Source organism: Stigmatopora argus, chromosome 10 (assembly GCF_051989625.1).
Source record: "Stigmatopora argus isolate UIUO_Sarg chromosome 10, RoL_Sarg_1.0, whole genome shotgun sequence".
Taxonomy (NCBI): Eukaryota; Metazoa; Chordata; class Actinopteri; order Syngnathiformes; family Syngnathidae; genus Stigmatopora; species Stigmatopora argus.
In genome coordinates this window covers 8,588,922-8,599,064 of record NC_135396.1, presented here as the reverse complement: position 1 = coordinate 8,599,064, position 10,143 = coordinate 8,588,922, and the positions used below count along the sequence as shown (strand labels likewise).

At 36.1% G+C, this 10,143-nt stretch overlaps 2 long non-coding RNA genes across 3 annotated transcripts; one reads left to right on the top strand and one right to left on the bottom strand.

Moving 5' to 3' along the window:
- Positions 1-2,363: 2,363 nt before the first annotated feature.
- Positions 2,364-4,873, top strand: LOC144083856 (uncharacterized). The gene is made up of 4 exons (XR_013303646.1): positions 2,364-2,443; positions 3,790-3,863; positions 3,928-4,074; positions 4,782-4,873. It is a non-coding gene; the product is annotated as an uncharacterized LOC144083856 (long non-coding RNA).
- Positions 4,874-4,915: 42 nt separating this feature from the next.
- LOC144083747 (uncharacterized) lies at positions 4,916-7,624 on the bottom strand. 2 transcript variants are annotated; one of them, XR_013303617.1, is made up of 8 exons: positions 7,396-7,624; positions 7,127-7,212; positions 5,936-6,009; positions 5,574-5,870; positions 5,392-5,509; positions 5,210-5,327; positions 5,028-5,145; positions 4,916-4,972 (listed from the first exon to the last, which is right to left on the bottom strand). It is a non-coding gene; the product is annotated as an uncharacterized LOC144083747 (long non-coding RNA). The 2 variants fall into 2 exon arrangements; XR_013303618.1 differs by lacking the exon at positions 5,028-5,145 and having other exon boundaries at positions 7,396-7,622.
- Positions 7,625-10,143: the final 2,519 nt, after the last annotated feature.

Here is a 10,143-nt window from a genome sequence, read left to right as displayed (position 1 = left end):
AAAATGAAACCTTGAATAGATAAAAGGTGCTTTTGTCAAATGAGGAAATCTTTCATCTACATATGTGATTTTTTGATTGATTTTACCGTAAGTTACATATGTGCAAATTACAGACTAGAGAGCTTTTATAAAAATCAACGATGATGTTGTAGATTGATGGATGAATAGGAAAAAAACCATAGTTACGCACCCACTCATTTCATCAGCTTTAAAATTCATCAACTAGACAAGTTGGAGAGTTTCAAAGGGACTTTGATTTCGTAAAAATACTGTTTTCTAAAGATTACATTTATAAGCAAAGTGGAGTAAAATTGATGATGATGAAAAAAGGAAACAACATTGTGACTGCACTTGCTTGCCCTAAAGTGGCTATATTTAACTATGGTTAAAAATAAAAATGCTATTAAGTCACTTTGCATGAAATGCTTTGTATCATCATAGCAAGAACTTGACACAAGTTTTTATAACCATAGTGGTATTACATTAAAAATAACTTACATATTAAGGCATTTATTATATTACTAAGGCTATTTTTTCATTTAAAAAAGGTGAACCATGTAGAGAAAATCTTTTTTTCATAACCAAATAGACCATGTATGGTAAGACTTTTGTGGAAAACAGTGTTTTTTAAAAATACACCATGAGTAGTAAGGCTTTTATTTGTTGAAAAATTGACGTTTCATTGCATTTTCCCTGGCTGCACTGCTTCCAGATGTCTCATCGCTCATCTCATTTTCTGAAATGCTTTATCCTCATTAGGGTCGTGGTGGGCAATTTGGAGGGTCCAATCAGCCTACCATGCATGTTTTTGGAATGTGAGAAGACCTGGAGGAAACCCACACAGGCCCAGGGAGAACATGCAAACTCCACACAGGTGGACGTGATCTGGATTTGAACCCGGGACCCCAGGGCCGTGAAGCCAATGCACTAATCACCCACACCACCGGGCCACTGCTTCCAGATTTCAATTGTGTGAGGTTATTATTGATGCTTTTTGTAAGTAAAAGAAAAAAGCCCGACTATACATGGTCATTTTAGCAAGGAAAAAAAAACCTTAATATACATGGGCATTTTTGCAAGAAAAAAGCCTTACTATACATGGTCATTTTTCCCCAAAACAGCCTTACTATACATGGTCATTCCCCCCCCCCCAAAAAGCCCTGCTATACATGGTCATTTTTGCAAGAAAAAAGCCTTACTATACATGGTCATTTTTCCCCCAAAAAGCCTTACTATACATGATCATTTCCCCCCCAAAAAAGCCTTACTATACATGGTCATATTTGCAAGAAAAAAGCCTGACTATACATGGTCATTTTTTCCCAAAAAAAGCCTTACTATGCATGGTCATATTTGCAAGAAAAAAGCCTGACTATACATGGTCATTTTTTAATTTAAAAAAAGCCTTACTATGCATGGTCATTTTTGCAAGAAAAAAGCCTTACTATACATGGTCATTTTTTAATTTTAAAAAAGCCTTACTATACATGGTCATTTTTGCAAGAAAAAAGCCTCATGAAACATGGTCATCATAAATATTCATGGAAAAAATATGATAAACATCAGTCTGTATTTCAGATACTATTTTGGACCAACAGAGAAGGCCTTGCAGGCCCTGATGGTCCACCACTGAGTTATTGTATACCAAGGGTGTCAGACTCGGGTTGGTTCGCGGGCTGATTAACGTCAACTCGATTTTATGCTTCCGGACCATTTTAGATATAATATTTAGATTTTTTTTGATAAATGGATAAAAAGAACTGGATTAAAAGCCCTGAATATTCAGTTTTTATAGATCTAAAACAATGTTTATTTTAGCTTTTTTTTATATTTTTACATTTTACAAAATAATTTTTGAACAAAAAAACACAGAAAAAAATTATTAAATAATTACAGTTATTTATTTAAAAGGGGGGAAATCAGGAAATGTAATATACATCTATATTCTTCATTTTAATTTGATCCTAAAACAGAAAGTCGGCACTCATGATTTACTTTCTCGGGCCGCACAAAATGATGCGGCGGGCCAGATTTGGCCCCCGGGCCGCCACTTTGACACCTGTGTTGTATTCAATACAATGAAGCATTCTTTGCGTGTTAAAATTTAAACTTTTAATGGAGTCAGATTGCTTGGAATAATGGTGAATTGATGTAAAATACTAAGTCAAAAGTTACTCAATATTTGGTGAAATTGGTTTACTAATATGTACTGTTTTACAGCATCAAGACCACAAAACTCACGACTATTCTACGTCATCTTCAAACCAGTTGGGAGGACAAACCACCTCACGGTAAGCAAGCCACTATCTTTTCCACTTTAAATGTGGTGGGACAATATGGGCGTGGTTACGCCTATTGTTGACGCAGCTGAGTTAATTAAGTGCATGAGCAGTAACCGTTCCTTTTGGAAAGCTTTCCTATACTGACGGTCGACGCCAACAAGGTAAGGAGTAGAGCAATTCAATGGCCTAAATGCGTTTTTATCACGCTATCGGGAGATTTTTCAGCAATCAATTGAGCCCAAAATGCCAATAAATCTCTTAGTTTAATGCCAGGTTTAACACACCGTCGACAATTTAAGTTTGGGCTTTGTGCCGTATGTTGCTAATTAGCATTAGCGTTAGCGTCACGATTTGACTTAAACTATGTTATCCGTTTTCTCTCCATTATTGAGTCGTGTAGCAAGACTTTAAATTTAATCAAACAACGCCGAGACATCAACCGACAGTTTGCTGGGTAAATGCTCACTCTTGTTAGTTCCTGTTGTAAGTAATGATAGTTTTCATTGCGAGTGCTAAACACCCATTGCTGATTTGTAATGGTTCTGTTTTTACAAAAAAAAATCACTTGTACAAAACTGTTAAGCCAACTTTTTCCTAGCTGTTAACGTCAGTCTGTATATTTAATCGCCGTATACAAAACTATTAAGCCAACTTTCTCCTCGCTCACTGGTGTCAAAGCGGAGGCCCGGGGGCCAAATCTAGCCCGCCGCGTCATTTTGTGCGGCTCGAGAAAGTAAATCATGAGTGCCGACTTTCTGTTAGGATCAAATTCAAATGAAGATTATACATGTATATTATGTTTCCTCATTTCCCCTTTTTAAATCAATAATTGTAGTTTTTTAATCCATTTTTCCTTTTTGTGTTTTTTTGTGTTTTTAGTTCAAAAAGCATTTAGTAAAATCTAAAAATAAATATATTTAAAAAATTCTGTTTTCCACTCTAATATTGAACATATTCCCAAAAATATTTTGTTTCCTTTTGAAATGAAAAACAAATTATTATAAGATATTTTCCCTCATGAAGTAAAAAAAAGCTCAAACAAACTTTTTTAGATCTGTAAAAACTGAATATTTAGGGATTTTGATAGTTTTTTTTAAATCCAATTTAAATAGAAAAAAATATCACAATATTATTTCAGAAATGGTCCGGCCCACGTGAAATCGAGATGACGTTATTGCGACCCGCGAACCAACCCGAGTTTGACACCCTTGTCCTAGCTGTTAACGTCAGTCTATTTAATCGCCTTGTCTGGAAAAGGAAAAATAGCGCTTGGCACTCGCTGACTAATTTTCATTCTTTATTGTGATCGTTTATTAAATTTCTTGTAAGATTTCTCTATCCCGTAATTGTTTGGCAACCCCCAAATACCTTGGTTAAATCAAGTTTTCCCTGTTTAGCATCAAGATAAAACTACTTCCCCAAAAAAACAACTAAGCCTATCTGTTGAATCTCCAGGCTCTCTATATGCTAACTTATGCTTTTTTGTGTGCAAATTTTCCCTGTTTAGCCCCAAGATGCAGCTCTTCTAGCATGCCTAGAGCACTATTGAGGTTATAGAAGAGGAGACTGTGCCAGATCAAGGTAAAACTACAACCCCCCAAAAAAGTTGAATCTCCATTTTGCTATTTTTTTTTGCATGCAACAGGCCTGAGAGATCTTCCTCGCAAGTTGCCCACTTGAATCATATGGTGTCTCTGTACTTCTGAAAATCCAAATTAAATAAAAGCCTAAATCATCATGGTGATATTTCACTGGCCATTAATTTCCACAGCTCTTTGACTAAATCTTTAAGGTAAGAAGGATCTCAGTTAATGTTAGAGCAGGAATTCTAAGTATTTATTCCCATTTTTTTTCTAAGTGTTTATTCCCCCAGTTTTTTTCCCTAAATTTTATTATCTAAGTGTTTATTCCACCAGTTTTTTTCCCCTAAATTTTATTTTCTAAGTGTTTATTCCCCCAGTTTTTTTCCCCTAAATTTTATTTTCTAAGTGTTTATTCCCCCAGTTTTTTTCCCCTAAATTTTATTTTCTAAGTGTTTATTCCCCCAGTTTTTTCCCTAAATTTTATTATCTAAGTGTTTATTCCCCCAGTTTTTTTTCCTAAATTTTATTATCTAAGTGTTTATTCCCCCAGTTTTTTTTCCTAAATTTTATTTTCTAAGTGTTTATTCCCCCAGTTTTTTTTCCTAAATTTTATTATCTAAGTGTTTATTCCCCCAGTTTTTTTAATTTTATATTCCCCCAGTTTTTTGTCCTAAATTTTATTATCTAAGTGTTTATTCCCCCAGTTTTTTTTCCTAATTTTGTTTTCTAAGTGTATATACCCCATTTTTTTCCTAATTTTATTTTCCAAGTGTATATACCATGTTTTTTTCTCCCAAATTTTATTATCTAAGTGTTTATTCCCCCAGTTTTACATTCCCCCCCCCCCAAGTGTATTTTACAAAAATTAAGTGTAAAATTGTTTTGTGAACCTTTAACTAAAATGTCTTGTCTACAGGTGGACAAACTGGAGAAAAGACCAAAGAGAAAATGCCAACTAAGTATGTTAAAGTTGAAATGTTAACCTGTAAATAAATTTTTTAACTTTGATTGTTACTTGCATTTTTTGTTAGATAAAGACAAACACATGTATACATTTAAAAACTTTTATTTTGGACGAAGAAACTCTCCTTGGCACCAGGTGGAAATCTGGAGGGAAAAAAGGGGGTCAATACAAAGTAAAACACCATTCACAAGGTCTTACCTTTTATTTTGAAAAAGTTTGGAGATAGGTTCTGGCGTAACCCCCAGCACCGAGAAATGGGGGGGTGCGTCAGCCTATCTGTACATAGGCAGGAAACCAGGTCCCCTTGGGTGGTATTCTGGAAAACAAAAAAAAGGGGTCAATACACAAAGTTAAGTAAAAAACCATTCGCAAGGTCTTACCTTTTATTTTGAAAAAGTTTGGAGATAGGTTCTGGCGTAACCCCCAGCACCGAGAAATGAGGGGGTGCGTCAGCCTATCTGTACATAGGCAGGAAACCAGGTCCCCTTGGGTGGTATTCTGGAAAACAAAAAAAAGGGGTCAATACACAAAGTTAAGTAAAAAACCATTCGCAAGGTCTTACCTTTTATTTTGAAAAAGTTTGGAGATAGGTTCTGGCGTAACCCCCAGCACCGAGAAATGAGGGGGTGCGTCAGCCTATCTGTACATAGGCAGGAAACCAGGTCCCCTTGGGTGGAATTCTGGAAAACAAAAAAAAGGGGTCAATACACAAAGTTAAGTAAAAAACCATTCGCAAGGTCTTACCTTTTATTTTGAAAAAGTTTGGAGATAGGTTCTGGCGTAACCCCCAGCACCGCGAAATGAGGGGGTGCGTCAGCCTATCTGTACATAGGCAGGAAACCAGGTCCCCTTGGGTGGAATTCTGGAAAAAAAAAAAGGGGTCAATACACAAAGTTAAATAAAAAACCATTCGCAAGGTCTTACCTTTTATTTTGAAAAGTTTGGAGATAGGTTCTGGCGTAACCCCCAGCACCGAGAAATGAGGGGGTGCGTCAGCCTATCTGTACATAGGCAGGAAACCAGGTCCCCTTGGGTGGAATTCTGGGAAAACAAGAAAAAGGGGTCAATACACAAAGTTAAGTAAAAAACCATTCGCAAGGTATTACCTTTTATTTTGGAGATAGGCTGACACACCTTCATTTCTTGATGCTGGGTGTTATGGCAGGAAACCTTGGGAACTCTGGAAAACAAAAAGGGGTCAACACAATAGATTAAGTTACATAAAAAAGAAATACAGACTAGGGCCTAATTTGACTAAAAAAAACTCCTACATTTAGCTTTTTTTCTATAAAACATCAAAAGGGTAACCATTATTCAGACACTGCAAAAGGCAATATTAGACATGCTCCTGATGGTCTGGTTTTCTTTTTGTCTGCTGCAGAGACTAAAAAATGATCTGAGTCTTTAAAGGCCCCTATCCAGTTTCCTCCACAAACAAATAATCAGGATCTTGATGTGGTGGGAAATATAGAAAACACTGGACAGGGGCCCACAAGGTACAATTTACATGAAAATAATAAATAAAATAAATCCTACTTCTGCCTCAAGTTTTTCAGTCAATTATTTCAAATCCATTCATTCTTAAAAAAATAATATCCGAAAAGCTTCCGTTTCTCTCTTATGCAGAGGAAAAAAAATGTTTAAATGAGTCAAAAATGACGCCTGCACTAGTGTTGAATAAATGTCTTAGGTTTTGTCAAAACCACATTTAAAACAAAAAATGAAACGGTCAGAGACCTGAGGTCTTTAAGAAAGTTAACGGGGTAAAAGTATATAATCTATTTGAGTGCACAGTTCCACTACATGGCAGATTTTTGTACCAATTACCAATTTCGTCATACGCAGTTATCTGGGTATGATGACAATTAGGCTTTTTTCGAGTCAATGATGATGACAAAGCTTATGTTCGATTATTATTTGTAAGTTCACAAAGATGTGAAACTCACAAGCAGAAGCTACTCCTCCACTTGCCACTATAGTATTTTTTTATATTAAATTCAATAGGGATGACCCTACTTTACAGTTTTTCATTTATCACAGCCATGTCTGGTCTACATTAACCGCGATAATCGAGGGATTACCGTTTATTCCTTACACATCCACTAATGGCATTTGTGTGGGTGACTTATCCACAGGTTTTTGCTATTAAAAAACACCAAGTTAGTTAGTGTTTTCATTCAAAAGTTGAATGTATCATGATGAAAAACGAGCCAATTGCGCAAAGCCTTGAATACTGAACGCTGACGTTTAAATATTACACGGATAGAGAAAATCGGAACTATCTAAGAATGACTCACTTTGTTATGGCGTCGATAAGATGCGCCTTTCTGGTCGTTTTGGCCACATTCTTGAGGTTTCCCAGCAGTCTGTGCTCGTTGAGGGACTGAAACACACAATGGAAGGATTTCTTTTTAAACAAAGAGCGATCGGTAACGCAATGCAGCCAATTTGTTTGCAAACATTTTGCTGTCTGCACACACATGGGGCTACATCACGTCAACGAATCATGCTCTTATCACTCTTAAGACGAGAACTGGGGCTTCGAAATCCCCAAATGACAACGTACCGAATGTGCTGCATCGTCCTGTGAGAAGTTTGTCAGGCTTTCTTCGGCAAATCGTCACTTTTGAGCTGCTCTGCAGTGCACACGCGTCTTGCTTCCTGGTTCACCAGCCATTTTGGGGTTTGACGTCGGCAATTTGAACTGTGACCTCGGCCACGCCTATTCAAAATAGACACACACAAAATATAAATTGTTTTCATAATAACGTGCGTTAGTCAGTGTGTGTGTGGGGGGTGGCTGTAAATGCTTTTTTGGTTGGACTTTAATACTTAAAAAAGTTCATTATTATGTTTTCATAATAACATGCATTAGTCAGTGGGTGGGGTGGGGGCGGGTCTGTAAATACGTGTTGATTGGGCTTTCATACAAAAAAAACAAACGTTGTTTTCATCATAACGTGCATTAGTCAGTGGGGGGAGCTGTAAACACTTTTTGGTTGAGCTTTAATCCTTTAAAATACAGTATTGTACATTATGAACCAATGTATAGTAAGGCTTTTTTTCATTTAAAAAAAATGACCATGTATAGTAAGACTTCTTTTTTTAAAAATGACCATGTATAGTAAGGCTTTTTTTCTTTAAAATATGACCATGTATGGTAAAACTTTTTTTCATTTAAAAAATGACCATGTATAATAAGGTTTGTTTTCATTCAAAAAAGACGAGGCTTTTTTTCATTAAAAAAAATATGTATAGTATAGTAAGGCTTTTTTTTCTCTCCATCAAACTCACTCGGGAAGGAGCCATGCAAGAAGGTGACTTCACCAAACGAGAACTTTGCCAATTTGGTCTCGCTGTTCCGCTTCACAGACAGCACCCCGACACAATAAGCATGTCTCTTATCGTCTTATTGCCTAATCTTCCCATCATATTTACTATTGTGGATACATAATTCATTTCCTTTTCATTTCAAATACTGTCATTATCTACCCTGTGTGAAAAGAGAAAAAAAAGATTGCATTTATTTAGTCATGTTTCTTTGTTTAAAAGTGTTGGCTTTTGGTGGGGGAGCCTTGAAGCGCCCCCATCATTTATCAGCCCCACTCCATTTTCACTTATCAAATTAATTAGTTAGGTAATTAAAAGTTACATGTTTTAATTAAAATGCCGCCAATTCCACCCCGTCACCTGGAAAGTAAAAAGGAGCCGCAAGGGGATTGGAGTCACGCGCCTTCAACGGTCTTCTTCTCCATTTATTTTGAAAAAGGCCCCTATTGGACAAATTGGACAGGCACATTGGTTTTTAAGAATGCTGATCCACAACGTTACAGTTCTACAATTGACATAGTTATGGATCTATGGATGTCTGAGGGGAATAAGAGAAGGGAGAATAATTTTCCACAAGATTGAATCATTTACTGTGTAAAATTCTGTGATCGTGCCACGTTAAATGACATTTTAAAAGAGTGGGAGCAAAGCTGTAAATAGAAAACAAACAAAATAATTTATCATTAATGCATATTTAAAGCTTTCTCCTTTTCCATCATTAAACATATTCCAAGTAGTGTTTTGTTAAGAGTATTTCAGATAGATAAATTATACACAAGCATGCTTTGTTTTGTTGGGCTGTAAAAAGGTATTAAAATGCTTAATGGATACATTTAACGCTTGAAAGTGGACCCTCCCTCGCCCCAGTTATGCTTCATTAAAGGACAGAATGATGTCGTTAATATTCTCTGCCCTTCTACCATTACTTCAATTATGACTTTGAAACGTTGTCATTCACGCTGGTAACATGTTCTGCTATGTTATGTTAAGGTATGCTATTGTGTTTTGCACTACCTTATTACATGCTATTTTATCCATCCATCCATCACTTAACATAGATGTTCGACCAGGCCATGGCAGTGAACGCCCCCCGACACTAATTCCCCATATTGATTTATCATGATCAGATCCTGCAAAAATAAATAAGCTCAAGATCGCCACGCCAAAGACAAAGAAAGTCAATTTTTGGGGTATTTTTCCCTCACGTGAGGCATGTGGACTTGGTGGTAAAGAACTATTTTTGCGTTTGACCATCAAATTTCAGTCCATAAGATGATTACACCCTTGTGAGGATACGTGGTTAAGTAGAATGCAAATTGAGCGTTTTTTATAGCCTGATCACTTGTTCAATCACAATCCATTGTTTACCACAGCTAATCATACCATCTCTTCAAAAGACAGCTGATTGCCAGTTCAGAAATACAAAATGAAATAAAACTAATTTGCACTACCATGTATAAAAATACAAAATAAAAAAAGAACAACCTTCAAGTGTCAATGAAGCTGGGTTGATTGTATGGAGTCCTTATGGGCTTTTCAAATTCAAAATCTATTGTGATGTTAACCATGTGACAAAGGGGGCAATCATGTAGGTAAGTGTTTATAAAATATATAATAAACAGCCTATAGTTAAAACTGTATACAATGAATAACTAAAATGCTTGCTGATTCAATTCATACTTTTCATTCCTCTAAATATAAAGAAAACAAGCAAAGGGGCCGGCTTTGGCAGTCCCACCTGCTTGGGCGAGGTTATTGTACTTGTACGATAAAATGTTTTTTCATATCACAATTTTTGCCGCTTCCAAATAAGATAAAACGTAAGAAAACATAATATAGCAACATCTTGCGAGTGGCCAGATCTAAGTCTCAAGCAAATAAAATTTACAGTTTGTTGTATTCAAATGGTTTCCATTGTCAGAACATCAGCACATAACTTACCATCACAAAGTAACGCAAAATAATGTGAAAAGGTACACTGATT